The following is a 20,970-nucleotide window of genomic DNA, read 5'->3' as shown; positions in this document are numbered from 1 at the left end:
TACTAAAAAAAGTAAGGATGCTTTACTCCAACCTGCGACTGAGACTCCAGGACTGAAGAATCAAAATAAGGGTCTGAAATGAAGGCACAATCTTTTAGCTCTTGAATGTCTTTGATAAATTAGCAATATTGGTGATTCTTAATTTGAATGTTCATTGAAATCACCTGAAATTTTTTTGATACTAGAGAAATTCCCTCCTTCATCACTACTATATAGTGGCCATAGTGTGTGGCACTGTTCCAATGGGCTATATCATAAGGCGTTGACCGAGTTAAAGATGGGCTGCACTGAAAAAGTCAACAAATACCAGTTTCAGTCTTTTATGCTTACAATTTTACAGATCCATCTATCTATGTATAAGAATGTCTCCTAAGGGGCTCTTGTACAGGACAGATCCCATAAGGCATCACAGAAGCTATGTACCAGATTGTTATCAGGCATATTTTATTTATTTTATTTGAATTGTCAACATAGTGTTCTATTTCTTCATTCTTTTAAATTTCAGTAATCATATTCTTGTAAAAATATTTCTAAATGGATTCTGGATTATGTTACTTAGGTGAATAAAATCACATTTGGTGATACGTGTATGATTTTTTATCTCTTTTTAGGGTAAACTTAAATGTTGCTTTTTCCAGCAGTTTTTCCACCCTTGTTTTTAGTTCATCCTAGAAGTCTTTTTAAGCCTTGAGAGCTGAAGTGCTGACTTTACCTAATCTTTGAGACTTGTTTACTGGAGTTGATAATGGCATTGGGATTTATATGTTTTTTTTTTTTTTTTTGGACAGTGTATGGGGTTCACAAATCACCTTTAGGTTCCTTCAGTAATAGGCAAACCTTCATTGCATTTTCTCTCTTGACATCAACAATTGGCTGATGCCAATATTCTATTGCCTCCTTTTAAATTGAACTCTGTATTTTGTGCTGCCACGTGGAACCACTTTAGCAAAAAAAGGGGGGGGAACTGAGTGAGAGACTGCCATTTGATGAAAAAGTTGGAAGATGGTTTGAATATGGATGAAAGAAATTGTTTGCTTTGGTGATGTTCTTACCAAGTAAATATAGAACAACTTAAAAACAGGAAGAAAAACCTTGATAATGCTACTTTATTTTATTTTTTCTGCAAGCACTGAAAAGCAAGAGAAATATTGGCAACCTAAGCAATATTTTAATGTGGTTTTAAAAGCTGCATAATAACATATTACCTTTCTGGAATCTAAATTTTAAATGGCTATAATGATTCAAAATTGTACTCAGGTGTTCAGAGTCCGTTTTCTTGGGATTTTAGCCCGATAAAAACAAATTCATTGGAACATGGTAGAAAGAAAATGGTAAAAAGATTTTTTAAAGGACTCTGCTTTTTTTTCCTTTTTTCTTTTTCCAAAGTAATGTTTTTACTACTCCATGGACACAAGAAGAGAGTGGTGATGGCTAATCTTCCTAGTTAGAAATCTGTAATTGAATGACCATCACAGAATTAAAAATTTTTATGCACAGACAGAAGTGAAAACAGATTATTCTCTCCTCATTCAATTGAGCATTTTGTTTATAACTATCATTTTAAAATAAATATTTTGCAACAGATATACAGCTTTAGGAACCTTCATTTTACAGGGGGTGTATCACAGTTAATACTGGCTTCATTCACCTAAATGACCATTTGGACCCAGAACCCCAACTTCACTACTATGCTGACCTGCACTGGAGGAATCCCAAAGTGATGAGAAGGTAAGTGAGTGTTCGAGGCTGATTTGGTGCCCACAACACTACACAATGTGGGGCAAGGAAACAAAATGCCGGAGGAAGAGAGGTAAAGTACCAGCACTAGTTAGGCAGAAGTCATCGGGGAAGTCCAACAGAGAGAATAGGGCTCTGATGTGCAGACTCTTGCTATAAAGGGAATTTTCCAGAAACTGGTTTGAGCAAGTTCAGACTGCACCCTAATAATTAACAACAAAGGTGATGTTAATAATTATGACTACCATTAAGAGAGGATCAAGGGACTCCACATGCTATTTACATTTAATCTGTGAAGTGCTCTTGTGAGATAGACATGATTTGTCCAACTACCACAGCTTGTAATCAGAGAAGCTGGTGTTCCACTGTATTTCATTAAGTCTCTGAGAAGTGAGAGACAGAAAATAGGCCAAGAGTATTTTTAACTGTATTAGATCACAAACTGTGATGAAACCTTGGAGATGATATCTAGGAATATAGATGTATATCTATAATATAATGGGAAATTTGTGCTGTTAATTTTAACTTAACCAAGTCCGTGGCTTTCAAAAATATTTTCAGCAGCACAAATCATATTTTTGGTTGAGGTCATAAATATTTAGGCTCCCTAGTATCTGAACAACCCCATTTTTGCCTCCATCCCCACAGCCCAGGAATCCTGAAAGCTTACTTGTTTGCTTGCTCTTTTTCTTTCTTTCTTTCTTTCTTTCTTTCTTTCTTTCTTTCTTTCTTTCTTTCTTTCTTTCTTCTTTCTTCTTCTTTCTTTCTTTTTTTCTTTCTTTCTTCTTTCTTTCTTTCTTTCTTTCTCTTTTTCTTTCTTTCTCTTTTTCATTCTTTCTTTCTCTTCTTTCTTTCTTTCTTTCTTTCTTTCTTTCTTTCTTTCTTTCTTTCTCTTTCTTTCCTTTTTCCCCTTGAAATCAGTGAAAAACATCCAACTACCATTTAGAACTTAAGATCTGTAGGGATAATGCATTCAGGTGACAGGAAGACTGAGGCACAGGACTATGGTTTGCCTCATCCAAGGATCTGTCCTCTAACATGCATTTCCTGAGTTCTCCTTTCTCTCTTTTTTAACCCCAACAGGAGCTGGACTTGCAGGTATGCTCTGACAGGGGCATGATTATAGTAGATATTTCGAACATATTTTGCAGGATTTCAAATGCATTCTTAGCACTATCTTTGAGTAAAAAAAAATGTAGATTTTATTAATGAATTTGTATTATTCAAATCTCTTGTTTCTTCTTCAAATTTCACATTCCAAATATGATTTTCTTTGCATCTGCATGTAGTTTGGGTCCTTTGGAAAGATGGGCTTAGAGGTACATGGAAAAAGAATCAAATTCTGTATTTATTGACAAGGTAGGACTATTTTGTGTATTGTGAGGCTTATTTATTTATTTATTTTGCTGTTTATTAAGAACTCTGGTTTATTCAACGACATTAGAAAATGGGTTAATTCTTTTCATGGTGACATAACTGATCTTAGTGGTAAGCTGATGATATCCAGCAAGTGGTATAAAGAATTGTTTGATTCAAACTACCTTCATGAAACCAAGTCCTTGTACTTTCATTCCTGGCATGCTTCTGTTTTACCAATTTATCTCCTAACCCTCCATCTACTTTGACATATTCACCTCCATTTTGACATTCTCATTAAATTTTAACAGAATGCTCCCACATTCCTCAAATCTACAAAGTATAAAATAGGTAAATGTGATTTCTCTATACCACTCTTTTCTACGTTAACAGTTTCTTACACTTTATTTATTTTTGAATCTTACACTTTTAATGTTTACTTGTTTTTCTGCTACTTGCCTCTCATATTTCTATTTTCTATCCTCCATAGCACAAGATTATGTATAAAAGTTACTTATTTATCTATAATATGAATTACATTACATATTTAGCATAATTCTAATTAATATTTTACTATCAATCCATAATATATGTTAATAATTAGACATAATTATATTCATATTTAAATGATAATAAATAATATTTAACTAATATTTCAATGTAAATATTATATATTTCCATTTAAAAATTAATATATTTTAGAGACGCCTTGGGGGCACAGTTGGTTAAGAGTCCAACTCTTGGTTTCAGCTCAGTCATGATCTCAAAGGGCTCTGTGCTCAGCTCAGAGTCAGCTTATGACTCTCCCTCTCCCTCTGTCCTTCCCTCTGCACTCTCTCTCTCAAATAAGTAAATAAATCTTTAAAAATTAATAGATTTTATTAGGAATATAGCTTCCTTTATTTTACTTGTGGATGCTATCTAAATAAACATTGTCATTTAACATTAAATTCTTTCTGTCTACTCCAATGATTCAATTTTGCATTTATTTTGACTTCTCACCTATTCTTAGCTAGAGTTTTTAGCTATTGCTGCTTTAAAAATTGTGATCTGTGTACAAATGAATATGTACTTACAGTAGTCAAAAGTATGATAGTACACAATTCAAGTAGGAAAACAAATGATTCCCTTTCTATTTTATACAATTTCCACATGTTCTTATGTGTGAATTTGAAGAGTGGATCATGGGTTTACTTATTGTTTCTACTACTGGATAGAATTAAACCACTCGAATATCATTATCAGAGTTGAAGGGAACCATGAAAAGAAAGGGAATAATTTGAGAAATAATATCAGCCCTCATCCTCCTTCCAGTTATAAACTTTTTTCTTTGGTTCTCATGTGTATGTGTGTTTTCTCTTTCATTTTGACAACTATAAGCTCATCTATTATGTTATAGATGCTTTTTCTGTGATTACAGATTCCTTCCGAGATTTTTAGCACATGTGACTTAGCAACAGCAACTGCAATACTCCCTGGGTCTAAAAACACTATCATTTCCAAGACAGTAATGTTTTATTTCAAGATGACTGCTTACTACCATAAGGAAAGTGGTAAAGAAACAGATTATTTTGGAAAAAAAATCAGTCATGTGTGAACATCAAGTTTATCAAATCCTCAAAGAATTATAGACTTACCTACAACTTTAAAAAGATTAAACAGGTGTTTATTAAACATATACTCTGTGAGACCTTTCTCTACATTATTTCTATATCAGAAAATATCCCTAGAGGATATATGTTATTCTCTTCCTCATACAGATAAGAAAAATGAGGTTAGTTTGAATAAATTTTGTATATAACACAAAAATGCAAATACTTTCCTGATGCCATTCTCTGAACAGAAGAACTAATAGTCTACATTTTTCTAAAATAAAACAAAAACTATAAAAGTTTAAAACCCAATGAATCACTTTAATATGGATGAATGCCCAAAGAAAAAGAATACATAATCCAAACATTTAACAATCTTGAAGTTGCATATGACATCGTTTTGAATTGTATTCTGTGAGATCAAGCATGCAAAGAGTATTTTGTTCTTTTTTTTTCTGCATGATGATTCTTAATTTAGCTTATAAACCCTATTCTGCTGAGATTACAGAGACTATCCTTGTTATTGCATCAAAATTCTGAGAAGTTAAATGCTGAGTCAAGTGGGAGAGGGTTTCATATGGTGCCTGGCATCACACAAACACATTGACATTGATTGACATGTACTTTGTCTTGTCAGTTTTGTGTGTTTTCTCGTTTGGGTTTTACTATTCCATTCTTTGTTCCTGTCTACAGTACAGTAGTCATGGCTACTCTAGAATGAAAGGAAACCCTGTGATGCACCTTCATGTTGCTAAGTAAGACCTTTCACTATCTCTGCGTAAGTGAAAATTACTGTCCTGCTCTTTTATCTCCTGTGCTTTCCGAGAGTTTTGTAAAATCAATCCTGAAACCTCTAGCCAAGTATACTAGGCAGTAATTTCTGTCCTGGGTTTTTTTTTTATATGTATTTATTTATTTTTAGAGAGAGCATGAACATGGTGAGGGGCAGAGGGATGAGGGAGAGAATCCCAAGCAGACTCTTTGCTGAGCAGCTGAGCATGGAGCCTGATGTGGGGCTCGATCTCAGGATCCTGAGATATAACCTGAGTTGAAATTAAGAATCTGACCCTCAACTGACTGAGCCATCCAGGTGCCCCTGTCCTGTTTTCTTTTGGAACCCATATCCTGATTCTTCATGGAATGTGGCATGTTATTACACTCTCTTATGCAATTTTGTTTGACTCAATCTGGAAGTCCTGTCAGCTTTTGTTTTCTCCTTTTTTTGCTCAAGGTTTAGCCTTTCTATCTCCACCTTTTCACATCTGGCAAGTTTTCTAGTCTCAGTAAGATACTTTGTCATTACTCACAGCAATTGTTTTATATATTGAATAAATATAATACCAAACCATTTGAGAGCCATAAAAGTTCTTTGCTTTCTACTTTATCACCCCTTTCCTGTAGCAACAAGCACAGGAAACTTTGTCCACTAAATAGTGGAAGTACCAATTGTACAAAGAATTATGGGTATTGAAGAAACATAGGATTAATATTTTAAAGTACTATCTTCCTTGACAGGGAATAAGAAAAAATAAAACTGGGTGTGAAAACAGAAAATTTAGGTCATATATATATAATTAAAATACACCAACTTGCATAATGACAATCTCTAAATTTCCACATCTCTGAAATAGACATGGACATTACTTTTCTCCTTCCATATATATTCTCTTTTTTCCCCCCTCTCAGGTACTTCTTTCCTGCAGAGCATTTATTAAGACTATACTAATTTTATGTATATGTCTATCACTGTTTTTTATTCCTTTCATTCCAATCTAAGTTTCATGAGGATAGGAAGCTTGTCTTTCTTATTATGATGACCTCAGTGTCTAAAAAGGTGCGAGGAGAGTACTCAGTAGTTTTTCCATGCAAGCAAAGCACTTTTTCCCTCTCATATAGATGCCCATAAAAGTCAGAAAAATTTATATCTTCTATGGATATTTCATCCAGATGCTTGTTCTCATTATTTGTATTTTGCTACTCCAAATCTATTCTCTTCCCTTTTTAGAGTGCTTCATTGATCAAGACTTTAGCAGTATAGACTACATCAACAGACTTCCTGGTTGTCTGGGTGGAGATGGAATCCTAAGTGAATTCAGCTAATGGGAGGCTTCATAAGAGATTCAGAATTATAGAAAGAGTGAAGTCAGAATTTTAATTCTGTGAACTTCCTCTTAGTCATATTGTTGGGATTTGTCTGAATCCCTCTATCAAGGGCCACAGTTTGGAAAGTGGCTCATTCCACAGAGCTATCTTTTCTGGATTCTGGAACTGCAAGTGCTCCTTTGATTTCTTAGGTCTAGGATAGAAACTGTTCCTTTCTGTAGTAACCCCTACATATCTATGCTAGTCCTTCTAGTTTCTACCATTATCTTTGAAAATGAACCCTTTACTAAATTCCTCTCAAATAATCTGAGTTGAGTGCATCACATATTCCTTGATAGATCTTAAATATGTTACCAAATGTCAGTTTTCTCATCTAATAAATAGCCTCAGCCAGATATCTATGAAGATACTTCTTGCTCAAAATTCTCCTTGATTCTTATGATGAATACCTTCTAAGTCAAGGGTACAGAAAGTGTTAACCAACTGAAGGACACACAAGTATAAACCAGAAAAAAAATGAGGTTTCAATATTAGCTTGTGAAAAATAGAATCACGAAAGCCACATTCTCATGATTTATTTATTCCAAAAAGGCAAGACCAGCAGCAAACCTTTTCAAATGATCAACTATATTTAATCTATAATCATTCTAGATAAACAAGATCTTGGGGCTTGAACTGAGTCACTGGAATATTTTTTCAAAGATCCATTTAATTCTATTATATTTACCTACCAGTTATTTATTTCAGGTCAGTATTGATATCAAGAATAAATTTAATTTTTTTATAACCCATGAGTGATCTTTCACAGTTGTGTGCATTTGGGGTTTCCTTGGTGCTCTAATAATTTTCTAATTTAATTTCCACATAGCATCTAAAGAAATTATTCGTGGACTCAAATGTGTATATATATTTCAAAGACACATAAGGATATATTCTACACATTTAAAAATAAATTTCTAGGTCTATAAACAAAGCAGATTTAAGAGGCATTTCATTAGCAACACTAAATTTTATTTGTAGAAATTATTTTGTAGTATCAAAAATATAATGTTGGGAAAATTTAAAAAAGGATTCTATAAACAATGATCTTCTTAAATGTTCAGTAAAAGTTTAGAAATGTATACTGAATGGAGGTATTTCACCTTAGGCAGGGTGCTTAAAGCCTCCATGCCTTATTTACTGTAGGTAAAAAAAAATATATAATAGCGCACATAAGTGCATTTTGAGGATTGGTTGCAATAATACACATACAATACTTGCCACACAGAAATTACTCTTTACTTATTAGCTGTTATTATAGCGTGTGTTAGCAATAACACAGTAAGTACTGTTACTGTTTCAAGAGTCTCTAGAAGAAGAATATGTTGTTTTTGTAAGAAGAAACAATACATTTAGGAGCTAGTCTCTGTCTTAGGATCCTTGAAATTCTTTTTTATTTTCTTTTTCTAAATTTAAGTACAATTGACATACTGTATCTTTTTTTTTCTTTTTTTTTGTTTTTTTTGACATACTGTATCTTATCAGTTTCAGCTATACATTATAGTGATTTAATATTTTTATACATTATGAAATAATCCCTGTGAAAGTCTAGTCAATATTCTTTAATTCAAGGTGACACTGAAAATTTAAAATTTTTGAATCTGCTTTAGACCAAATAGATCTGTCCTTTATTCCTGAAGAGACAAAACTATGAATTCTCTCTTCTTCACATAGTTTTCTCCATATGAATTTTTTGAGAAATGTACTCTGTAATTTGGAACTGGAGGACTGAAAAGTATATGATGTATGTTACAGTACATCCTCAAGTCTTAAAATACAGGAGACTCATAAGCATTATACAGGTAGTAGTTACAAAACCAAGATCCCTCAACCATCACATGTTCAAAACCTTTTTGAGCCAGTTTAATGCCTTAAAAACACTGTTCATATTTCAATCAACTGTTCTTTTTTTCCCTATGGGCATCTTCATTTGTCTTCAGAACTGGTAACACCAATTATATATATTTGGTCTTCATTGATGTATTCAACAAATAAGAGTGCATCTTTATATGCCAAGCACAGAGCTAAACTCCTACCTTAGAGGTAGTATTTTGCAAGCATGGAAAATAGATCACCCTCAGTAAGTGACTATTGGGCCCATGCACAGCCTCACTTCTGTCACAGGGCCATTTGATTCATGTGCCTGCTATGTCAGCACTAGCATTGCTGATTACTATGGCTGGATGACCTCAGAGTGATCTAGTTACTTGTGCTACTTAATGTATAATCTGTCATCAACAGAGACTAACTCTGGGTTCCCATTATAGCAACATTTCTAAAGGAGACCAACTGGCCACTTGAGAATAACATGATTTGATTAGGTTCTTTCCACAATAAAAGGACAATACTTTTAACTGCTATCAAAAAGATGTCAAAATGAATTCTAGAGCACATACTTTAGGTCCCTTATAAGCTATAGCTACTTAGTGTAAGTCTAAATAGTATCGATCTCTTCATCTATTAAAAATAATAGTTATGCAAATAGGTATGGAAAGAGTAAGAAAGTTTCCACAAATCCGGTGATTTGTTCTCATAGGCATATGTGTTGGTTCCATCAGTGTGGATTCCTATGTAACCTTATATCAGACCAAGGAATCCACTTAACACAAATGAGGTATAAGAACAAACCATGACCATAAGATTGACTGATCACAACACTTAGAACCCTGCTCAGCAACTGCTATCTTTTTCGTTTTAAGATTATTATTTGTTTATTTATTTGAGAAAGAGAGAGAGAGAGAGAGAGAGAGAACATACGAGTAGTGGGGAGGTCAGAGGGAGAAGCAGACTTGCCTCCTGAGCCAGGAGCCTGATGAGGTGCTCGGTACCAGGACCCTGAGATCATGACTGGAGCAGAAAGCAGACACTTAACTATGACACCAGCTGCCCCTCGACAGGTACTATCTTAATAGAAAATTAGAACTGCCTGCTCAAGGCACAGCTAAAGTTTTACCATCAAGACAACATTTCGCAAAGATAGAAAACCATTCTTTGGGAAGCAATATGTAATTGAATCAAAGATATTTTTATTATGCTCTGTCCCAAATACAAATAAAACACGGTTCAAAATGGCAGGTGGCTGTTGTAGGCATGGCAACACTTTAACATTACTCTTAATGAACCATCAGGAACGATTTTGCCACCCATCTCACAACTCTCGACTCTGCAGACTTATAGCCTATGGTGTGCAAAAGAGCCATACTTTTGCCAGGGTTCACAGCAAGAATTCCAATGATTGATAAGGTATGGCTGATGCCTGGGCACTTTGGGGTCCTTATGTCCAGGGACTAGCAGGCAAAAAGATAAATCATCTTGGCAGAAGAAACTCTGATCATCAAGAGGCTGTAGTACAATGGAAACAGAAAGGAATGTGTGTGGATTCTAGGTGTTTCACTTAGATGCATCTGGATACTCCCTTGACCAGTTGTGACTATAAATGAACAAATTTAGCTTACCCAGTCGCAGAAGTACATAATAACCCAGGACTAATCTTCTCAGGTATGAAAGTCAGAATTGGGTCACAGATAAGCTAGCTAGGGTAAGTGGAATCTAAAATGAATAATGGGGGGCAGGGGCACCTGGGTGGCTCAGTGGCTGAGTATCCTACTTTGGCTCAGGTTGTGATCCTGGGGTCCTGGGATTGAGACCCACATCAGGCTCCCTGCGTGTAGCCTGCTTCTCCCTCTGCCTGTGTGTCTGCCTCTCTCTGTGTCTCTCATGAATAAATAAATAAAGTCTTAAAAAAAATAAAATGAATAATGGGAAGTTGGATGATAAAGATTGATTGTGGCTTAGCAACAAACTAAAGCGATGAAGACTAAAGTTTTCCTCTTCTCAGAAAAAAGGAAGCACCAGAGTCTTGGAGGCAGTGTTTCTCAGATGTGGAGAGAAAGATACAACAAAACCCAAAGTGAACTTCAATAGACACAGAAGTCTGCTAAATTCCCAGTTCAAAGAAGTATTTGCTGCTCAGCTGTAGGAAGTGAGGCAGCAGAGGGCCTTCTTCATGGTTGCTTAGCTCTTTTAGGAATGCCTCAGTTTCAGAGAGCTGTCACAGTGAAGTAACTTGCCTCCATTAAGCAAGGGGGATACAACTATCTGGCATTTTAGACCAGGTATAACACTGAATAATAATATACTATTATATACCATACTATACTATACATTATATAACATAATATTTTAAATCCAGAGCTCCTTTACTGAATGAAGCTTTGTTAGACTTATATTGCACTTGATTTGGGGGCCTTTTTTGGTTACATATAAATTTAAGGATTGTTTGTTCTGGTTCTGTGAAAAATGTTGTTGGTGTTTTGATAGGGATGGTTGGGCATATCACAATTCCAGATTTCAAGATATATTACGAAGTTATAGTAATCAAAACAGTATGGTACTGGCCCCCAAATAGACACAGATAATTGAAACAGAATAGAAAGCTTGGAAAAAGACCCACAATTATAGCTTCAATTAATCTTCAACAAAAGAGGAAAGAATATCCAATGGGAATAGATGTCATTTCAACAAATGGTGTTGGGAAAACTGAACAGTTAAAGAATGCAAAAGAATGAAACTGGACCAATTTCTTACACCTTACACAAAAATAAACTCAAAATAGATTAAAGACCTAAATATAAGACCTGATACTATAGAAATACTAAAAGAGAGCATAGGAAATAATATCTTTGACATTGGCTATTATAACATCTTTTTAGATATGTCTCCTGAGCCAAGGGAAGCAAAAGCAAAAATAAACAAGTGGGACTACATCAAGATAAGAAGCTTTTGCACAGCAGAGGAAACAATTAACAAAACTAAAATACAACCTACTAAATGGGAGAAGATATTTGCAAATGATATAGCTGATAAAAGGTTAATACCCAAAATATATTAAAAAAACTCACACAACTCAACACCAAAAACATAAATAATTCAATTAAAAATGGACAGAGGACATGAACAGACATTTTCCAAAGATCATATGGTCAACAGACCCATGAAAAGATGCTCAATGTCACTACTCATCAGAGAAATGCAAATCAAAACCACAATGGGATATAATCTCGTGCCTGTCAGAATGGCCAATCAAAAACACATGAAAACAACAAGTGTTGGTGAGAATGTGGAGAAAAAAGAATCTTCCTGAATTGTTGGTGTGAATGCAAACTGGTGCATCACTGTGGAAAAAAGTATGGATGTTCCTTAAAAAATTAAAAACAGAACTAACCTATGATTCAGTAATGGCACTATTTATTGGGTATTTACCCAGAGATACAAAAACAGTAATTCAAAGGGATATATGCACTTTTATGTTTATTATAGCATTATTTACAACAGCCAATTATGGAAGCAGCCAAAGTGTCAATAGACACTTGAATGGATAAAGAGGATGTGGAATATATATATAATGCAATGTTCTTCAGCCATAAAAAAGAATGAAACCTTGCCATTTGCAGCAACATGGATGGATCTAGAGAGTATAATGGAAACAAAATAAGCCAGTCAGAGAAAGACAAATACTATATGATTTTACTTACATGTAGAATTTAAGAAACAAAATGAACAAAGAAAAAAAGAGACAAAACAAAAAGTAGACTCTTAAGTATGGAGAACAAACAGAGGGTTACCAGAGGGGATGTTGGTATGGGGGATGGGTGAAATAGGTGAAGGGGATTAAGAGTACACTTATCTTGATGAACACTAAGTAATATATGGAATTACTAAATTGCTGTCCTGTATACCTGAAACTAATACAATACTGTATGTTAATTATACTGCAATTAAATTTAAAAAATATATTCATATAATTCATAACATAATATACAGAAATTTAGAATCACTATGTTGTATACCTGAAATGAATGTAATATCATGCATCAACTATACTCAAAAAACTTTCTCTGTAATTTTAAAAGAAATTATATTTATCAAAGATATTTAAACTCAATTTTTAAACATCACCATCTTTGGGGTGCCTGGGTGGCTCAGTGGTTAAATATCTGCCTTTGGCTCAGGTCATGATCCCAGGGTCCTGGGCTCAAGCCCTGCGTGGGGCTCCCTACTGAGCAGAGTCTGCTTCTCCTTCTGCCCCTCCTGCTGCAACTCTCTCTCAAATAAATAAATAAAATCTTTTTAAAAAAAATCACCATCCATCTCTATAAGACATGCACTTTCAATATGATTTTGTATTTTTCTTTAGTAAATATTTATAAGCATCTATGATGTAATTATGCTGTCATGATGAAGTATGTGCTATTACTTTTAATTACAAATTAAACTTTAATAAAGTAACATTTAAACCTACAAATAAAAAAATCAATTTTGATTCATTTATAATAAGTCAGGACATGTGGAAATTTTCTTTTTCCATTAGTGGTCACTATTTCATAGGAAAGAGAAAAACCAACCAAAATCCAAGGAATACAGATTAATTTATTTGGGCTTTTAATAAAGAGAAAATAAATGTGTCACACCTCTACTTTAAAAATTATAATCCAAGGGAGTAACAGGCTACTCATAGAAGAAGAAAAATCCCAAAAACCTTAAGTTTCTACAGTAACCATATAGAGGAGGACAAGAACAAAGGTAGGACAAAAAGACACTATACTTGTTATCTGATATCTAAATATAAAACATAGGGCTAATTTTAATTTTTCTCTAAAAACAATGCTTTTTTTTTTACAAACATAAGTGTCTAGTAAGTTTTGAAAATATAATCATTTACAAAAAGTTGGGGAATAAGAAGAAACAAATTGAATTCCAGAAAATAAAAAATTATCTATCTTATTAAAAAAAAAGTTAAATGGAGTAATGCTCATCTTATGTTCTTTTTGGGGATTGTAATTAAAATCTTGGAAACCATTTCTATGTTGACAGCTGTGAACATAATGGAATCTCTGTTTCAGTGTGGAAGGATACAACATGGATAAGTCTGGCACTTGTATGTAAATTCTCTATTCTTTCTCTGAGGGGAGCTAAATATATGCAAAGTTACAACAGATAATAAAACATGATATAATAATATATGTAATAAAAATATATATAATAAAAATACATATAATAAAAATGATGCAAATAGTTGCTGAAGGGGACCTGAATGAAGGCATCATGAGGGACTATCAGGAAAGCTGGAACTCAATGAAACTATGCTCTGGTATGAAAACTGGTCCATGTGTCAGAGAGTTCAGGTAATTTACTAGAACAGAGATAAATATAAACAAAATAATGCAGTATTAAGTAATACATTAGTAAGTATTAGTAAGTGCTAAAGGGAAATTCAGTGGGAGAACTATGATTTTAGTTGGGTTAATTACGTGAGAGTTCTGAGTAGATAGGTTTTTAGAATAATTCTATAGCAGGACAAAGAAAAAGATGAGAAGGTTAAAAAACAAAGTAGGTTCTTTCTGTTGGTCCCTTGAAACAGGAGCAAAGAAGCTAAAGGTCCTTAGTACTGATGCATCACAAAATTAACCAATACTGAGACCAAAGATATTTTCTTTTCCTTATGTTACATATTTCTATAAATGGGTATGATTTCCTCATCCCATGCTAAAATAGTACTGACAACAGGCAAATATGGCTGAGTATCTTGCTTCAGGTAATATTTGCTCCTGTAAGGTAAGACAATAGACCAACTTAACTAGTTTATTTATCAAAAATAACAAGGGAGTTATAAAGACTTCTTCAAGAACCATTACTATGCACAGCAATCTAAAATTTTATGCCCAATTACAATCAGCTCTCTCTTTTGCAAATTTCACCATAAAATCGCAATCTTAGACACAAAATCTCATGACATTGTCAAGGTGGTAATCTCCTTGACACCCACATTTTAATAAGCTCAGCTCTTATTTGTTCAACAGCTTTTTCTGGAGGGAGCATTTTGGAGAATAGATAGATGGTAATCTGAGGGTAGGCAAATTATCTAGTTAATAACTTTGTTGACAAACCCACCATATTCTAAGAAGGAAAACAAAATAAAACAAAAACTAATGAAAAAGGAAACTGAATAATTTCCCATAGAATCTTTCTGGATTACTTAACAGTTCAACAAGACATAAACATTTGCTTGAGGTTTACAAATAACTCAGACAAAAATGGTTCCTTTTCATATTTGTATCATCTGCTCTCGGAAATGAGTAAAATTAATAGAAAAGGAAAAGAAAGAATATGGAAACAATGAAAAGAAAAACACAAAATCTTAGATAGACAAAGGAATCCATTTGGAAATTACATGTTTGGTGAGACAAAAAAAAGAGCCAATCACTGAATGGCAATACTTGCTATTTATAGCTGTGGCTTATAATTCCATGAATTTTATTATCCTTGTCATTTAGTGTCTCAGGTACAAGGAAATAAACGCCTGAATCAGAAAGAAGAAATACTAGCATTCTAGTGACAGTTGCCCAAGTTGATTCACTATAAATACTCCTTAAATTTTATATTTCTACTTTAACAAATTGCTGGTATTTTATCCTTTTCCACATATTACATATTATATATGTCTAATAAGACTTCTTGCTCCAAAATTAAAAACAAGAATAGGGAGACCAAATTGAACTATAACTTTATGCTATATGCAGATTTCTACAGATAACATTCCAAAGAGCTTAAATAAAAATATGCTTAGAAAGAGCTAACAGGAACAACATATGCAAGTGAGATCCATAGCTACAATTATCATGGGATACAGGGCCCACTAAAGAGAGCAGAATTCTAAAGAAATAAACCCTAAGAATAATAGTAAACATTAAATAGGCCAGTACCATCAGGGATTCAAATACCTTGTTCAATTTTGACCAGTTTCTAGGGCACCTGGGTGGCTCAGTGGTTGAGTATCCGCCTTTGTTTTGGCTCAGGTCCTGATCCCAGGGTCCTGGGACTGAGTGCTGCATCAGGTTCCCTGCAGGGAGACTGCTTCTCCCTAGGCCTGTCTGCCTCTCTCTGGGTCTCTCATGAATAATTAAATAAAATATTTAGGAAAACAAAACAAAACAACAAACAAAAGAAACCCAAATCTGATCAGATTCTGATTGGATTAAGATGATTTAGGATTGCTACTGCATAATGCCTAGGTGATTAACATATGCAAATGTGAATTCTTCCTGGAGAAACAAAACATCATCTGGATTTCACACTTGCTTCATTTGTTTTGTACACAGTCTGCGTGGATGAGGAGGCAAAAGAAGCTCTGTACCTATTTAGCTTTTGGATCTCCTGATGAGATGAAGATTATGTTCCTGCTGTAAATCCTGCCTTGTAGCCATCTGCAAAGCTACAGAAATGTAGTCAGATCAAAATCTAATTGTGTCTGATGAGTGATGGCAATCTTAAATCCCAAATTTGGGTTGTGTTGCTGAAGTTTTTATAGCAGATTAGACAGAGGTGAAGTTAGAATTAGAGATAGATGTAGAAAAAAATAGAACAGAGTATAGAGAGAAAAGAGAAAAAATATAAGTCACAAGATACAGGAAATATGGAGACAGGGTCTAATATTTATCTAAATGAAATTTCAAAAGAAGATGAAGAGAAAAATAGTATTATGGCTATATTTCTTCAGCTGTTGGGCATATGGTATTCGTCTTGTTCTTTAATATATGAGTATTACTTATGTATACATTTGTCATTATCCCATATCTAAAACTAATAATTAAAATTTAAGATTCCTTCCCTTTGGCAAATCACACAATCTAGCATAGAGGTTCTTAATTAAGCTTTATAATTGTTTTTATCATATTTTTGAGAATGTATAACATCTCTGAAGAAAAAATACAATCTCTTATAATACTGAGTATTTTGAATGTAATTTAGGGGGTCATGTTCTAAACATCTCATGGAGCAATAGTAGCAGTATATACAAAATGGAACTCTTGGTTTTAATTAGGGGTGCTGGAGAAAATTGAAAATTGGAGGTAGGAATTCATTGGCATGATAGGCTCTTGATGAATCAGACCTTGAAAAGTAGATGGTACTTGCCAGGTACATAAAAGGGAAAAGCGATTTTCAGTTCGTAGATATACGCTAAAAGTTGTATACTTGTATCTATTTATAAATTGCACCAAATAAATTGACATTTGATAAACACAAAAGTACACATAAGTACTATATTAAATCATTTCCAAAATCAAAAGAAAATGCATTAGAATTAAAACAGTTCAAGTCTACTTGGCAAAATTGCAATATTCTTAATGCATTATATTTAAAATTTTGATCATATACAATTTCTTATTAATTACAATCTAAACTGTACCTCCTTCCAATATACTTACTTTAGCGCTTTGAAACATAATTACCCTGGAGCGACTAATCAAGTCTGAATTAAGGCACAAAAGGAAGATACTTAGGATTTCCACTTCACATGAGAACTCATTAAGTATTTTTGCAACAAGTTATCTAATTAACATTCTCTAAAAATTAGCTGAAAGGTAAGAACATGTTTATCATTCTGATCAGCAATGATATATTCTTTAGTTTTAGCTATGCCAAGTGCCCTGGGCATTAAAGTTAATGTAACAAAAGTTAGAATTACTTTCTGCAACATAAAAGCAAAATTAATTAGTTTAAAAAGCTGTTTATTTTATTCATCAATATAATTAAGGACCTGTCAACCCACGTAGTTCTTCATCTCTCCAGTGATGAGCATCAGCATTACATATCTTCTGGCAATTTTTACTTGGTGATGTTGATTGTATATAAAAAAGTAAAATTGAAAGCAGAGGGCAGTTATATATACCAAGGTTCATAAAGATCAAAATATATTCTTCAACAAACTCCAATAAGGAGCATGATTTCATTGAATTAACTGAAGAATGGGGAATTATTAATCAATTCGATTTTTGGCACAGGCAGATTTCCATTTTGTCCAAATAATAAACTCTAGTAAATAGTTGCTATATGAATTTATTGAGATTATTTGCTTGTGTATCTGTCTATTCTACTAAAACGCTAAATCCTGGATTGGTTCATTTGCAGCTTGTTCCCTACCCTTGGGATATCCCTCTTCACAGAGTATCAGCCAAAGATGTCAGGAAAGAAAACTGCTATAATTCATCACCTTGGCAATAATATGGCCAGGTGGTGATTGATCTCTGAAGAAAGCAGACACTCTGGAGAAAGAGGATGATTTTTTGAAAGCCAGAATTTATATAGACACATCATTCATTCACCTTCTAATGAGACAATTCTCCTGGGAAGTCTTTTCAAAACACACTGGAAATATTCTTAATTGTGTTGTAGTAATTGTTATTGTTTATAGACAGTGGATTCACACTTTTTGTCTCTTGTCCCAAATCCTCACCTTTGACAAAAGGATTGCTCCCTCTGGAAGCAGCTTCACTTCTTGCTGGGTAAAATTGTGCATAGGAAGGAGGATTCCTACTAAATCCACTGCTCACTGAGGGGAGGCTTAAACATAGAACACCTTCTAACATCAGTAAAATGAGTCAAATGAAGACATGCTTTTTAGGATAAAGTGATAGAGATATTTTATACGCTTTCTTAATATTTATTCTATCCACCAGTGTAGTTTTAAATCTTTTATTTGGATTATTTATTTGAAACCTATTATTTGGTTTGCTATGCTAAATCTGTACCATATATTCACTGTGGTTTCAATGCAATAGAAAGTAGAGTAAGTAAAATTTAACAAAAAGGACATTGTTAGGTTTCCTAATAAATGCATATTCTAACAATAACAAATCTGTATTGCTAATTTCTTTGAATTAATTTAATTCTTTGGATCAGTGCTTTAACTTTTAAAGTATTTATAAATCAACAGAACATTTTTCTTTCTTTTCTTAGTCTTATATAAAACAGTGGGATTCTATGTGTTGTTATAATAAACATGAATGACTTTACTACACCACTAAATTGAATATCGAACCATTCAGATTGTTAAATTGGCCATATGATATAGAAACACCAAGGATTTTGCCACTGCTCAAAACTATCTTTAATTCCTATTTTATGATTTCTTTTTGGCCTAGTTTATAGGCAGACTGGTGTGTCGTGTGTATGTGTGTGTGTGTGTGTGTGTGTGTGTGTGTGTGTGTGTGTATAAAAGTTAATTCTTATTCTACCTATGGAATATCTCTACTATCAAATGAATGGGGGTTTTCTTACATAGCGAATGCTCTAATTCTCTTGAGGACCTAATTAGGTGCCTTATAATTCAATTCTGAATTGAATTATAATATAACTGAATTAAAACTAAGTGGCATAGACTCCACAAGTTAAGGACTCAGTCCCACGAGATTGTCCCCCACTTCAGACACCAAATGCAAGTGTAGGTGCCCAGGCTAAACTCACTTCGCCTTACTTGGCTGAAAATCACAGGTTACCATGACCCCCTCCTCCAGACTGATAACTTGTGGTTTAACAGAACTCAAGAACACACTTTATTTACTAGTATTGGTTTATTATTATTAACAAATGAGCAAGCATTCTAAATAAGTATTCTTTGAGAAAGATATACAAATAGCCAAGAAGTATATGAAAAGTTGCTCATTCTCCTTAGTGTTTACTGAAATGCAAACAAAGCATGAGAAGCCACTCCACAGCAACTAGGATGGCAATAATAATAGTGATACTGCTACTCTACTGCCATGCCAGTACTACTACCACGCCTACTAATGGCCAATAGCAAGGGTTGATGAGGACGTGAAAAAACTGGAATCTTGATTCACTACTAATGGGATATAAAATGGTGGGGCTGGTGTGGAAATATCTAATACAGAATTCAAAGGGCTAATGAATGTTTCCCATATGAAACAGCAATTTCAAACTGAATGGAAGAGAGAATTGAAAACATATGCACACACAAAGACATGTACATGAATGTTCGTAGAAGCATCATTCATAATAGCCAAAAAATAGACACAACCCAAATTTCCATCAACTAATGAATGGATAGACAAGTATGGTATATCTATCTATATAATGGGATGTTATTCATCTGTGAAAAGGAATCAAAGCTAATATATTTATCATAGATGAACATTACAAACAGTAGGCCAAGTAAAAGAAATGAAATATAATAAACCACACATTGCATAATCCCATTTATATAAAATGTCCAGAAGAGGCAAATCTACACAGACACAAATGAAATCAGTGGCTGCCAGGGGCTGGAAGTAGTGGATAATAAAGAGAGACTGGTAAAGAGCACAGGATTTGTCACCGATCTAAAAATATTCTCCGGGGATCCCTGGGTGGCGCAGCGGTTTGGCGCCTGCCTTTGGCCCAGGGCGCAATCCTGGAGACCCGGGATCGAGTCCCACGTCGGGCTCCCGGTGAATGGAGCCTGCTTCTCCCTCTGCCTGTGTCTCTGCCTCTCTCTGTCTCTGTGACTATCATAAATAAATAAATAAAAATTAAAAAAAAATTTAAAAATATTCTCCAATTAGGTAGTGGTAATGGTTGCACATCTTTGGGAATATGTTAAAAATCACTGAAGTAGGGGTGCCTGGGTGGCTCAATTGGTTGTTTGTCCAACACTTGATTTCGGCTCAGGTCATGATCTCAGTGATGTGAGATGGAGCCTGATTTCAGGCTATGCACTTAACATGAAGCCTGCTTGGTATTCTCTCTATTCCCCTCTCTGGCCTCCCCACCCTTCCTCCTGCTCATGCTCTAAATAAGTAAGTAAATAAATAAATAAATAAATAACTTATTTTTAAAAATCACTGAAGTACACATTTTAAAATAGTAATGAATATTTTATATATATCTCAAACATACCGCAAAGGATAAGGATTATCATATTTAAGAATTTGAAAACAGACCAATATAAATGGAGATTTGTTGAGAAAGAAATGTCACAAAACAAATTTTTGAGAGATAACTAAGAGCCAGGTCACACAGGGTAAAGGTTTTATTCAGGTTTCATTAGGAAGATATCCAACTGATCTCAGCAGGGGAGAGAAAGGAGTGGATTTATGCTAGTGCAAACTATTCTGGATTTCCTTTGGAGAGGAAAAAAATGGGATGCATTCAAGGTGGAAGCAATGAGACCACGTAGGAGACCATCTAGGTGGCATAGGAGAGATGACACAGGTGGCTAGACTGGACTCCTACAAAGCTGGGAGAAGATGATGTATTTGGGACATGTTTTACAGGCAGCAGAGACAGGAATTAGATATGGGACGAA

The sequence above is a fragment of the Nyctereutes procyonoides genome, unplaced genomic scaffold, assembly GCF_905146905.1.
Source record: "Nyctereutes procyonoides isolate TBG_1078 unplaced genomic scaffold, NYPRO_anot_genome, whole genome shotgun sequence".
Lineage (NCBI taxonomy): Eukaryota > Metazoa > Chordata > Mammalia > Carnivora > Canidae > Nyctereutes > Nyctereutes procyonoides.
The sequence above is the reverse complement of the archived record's forward strand: the minus strand, read 5'-3'. Positions refer to the sequence as shown.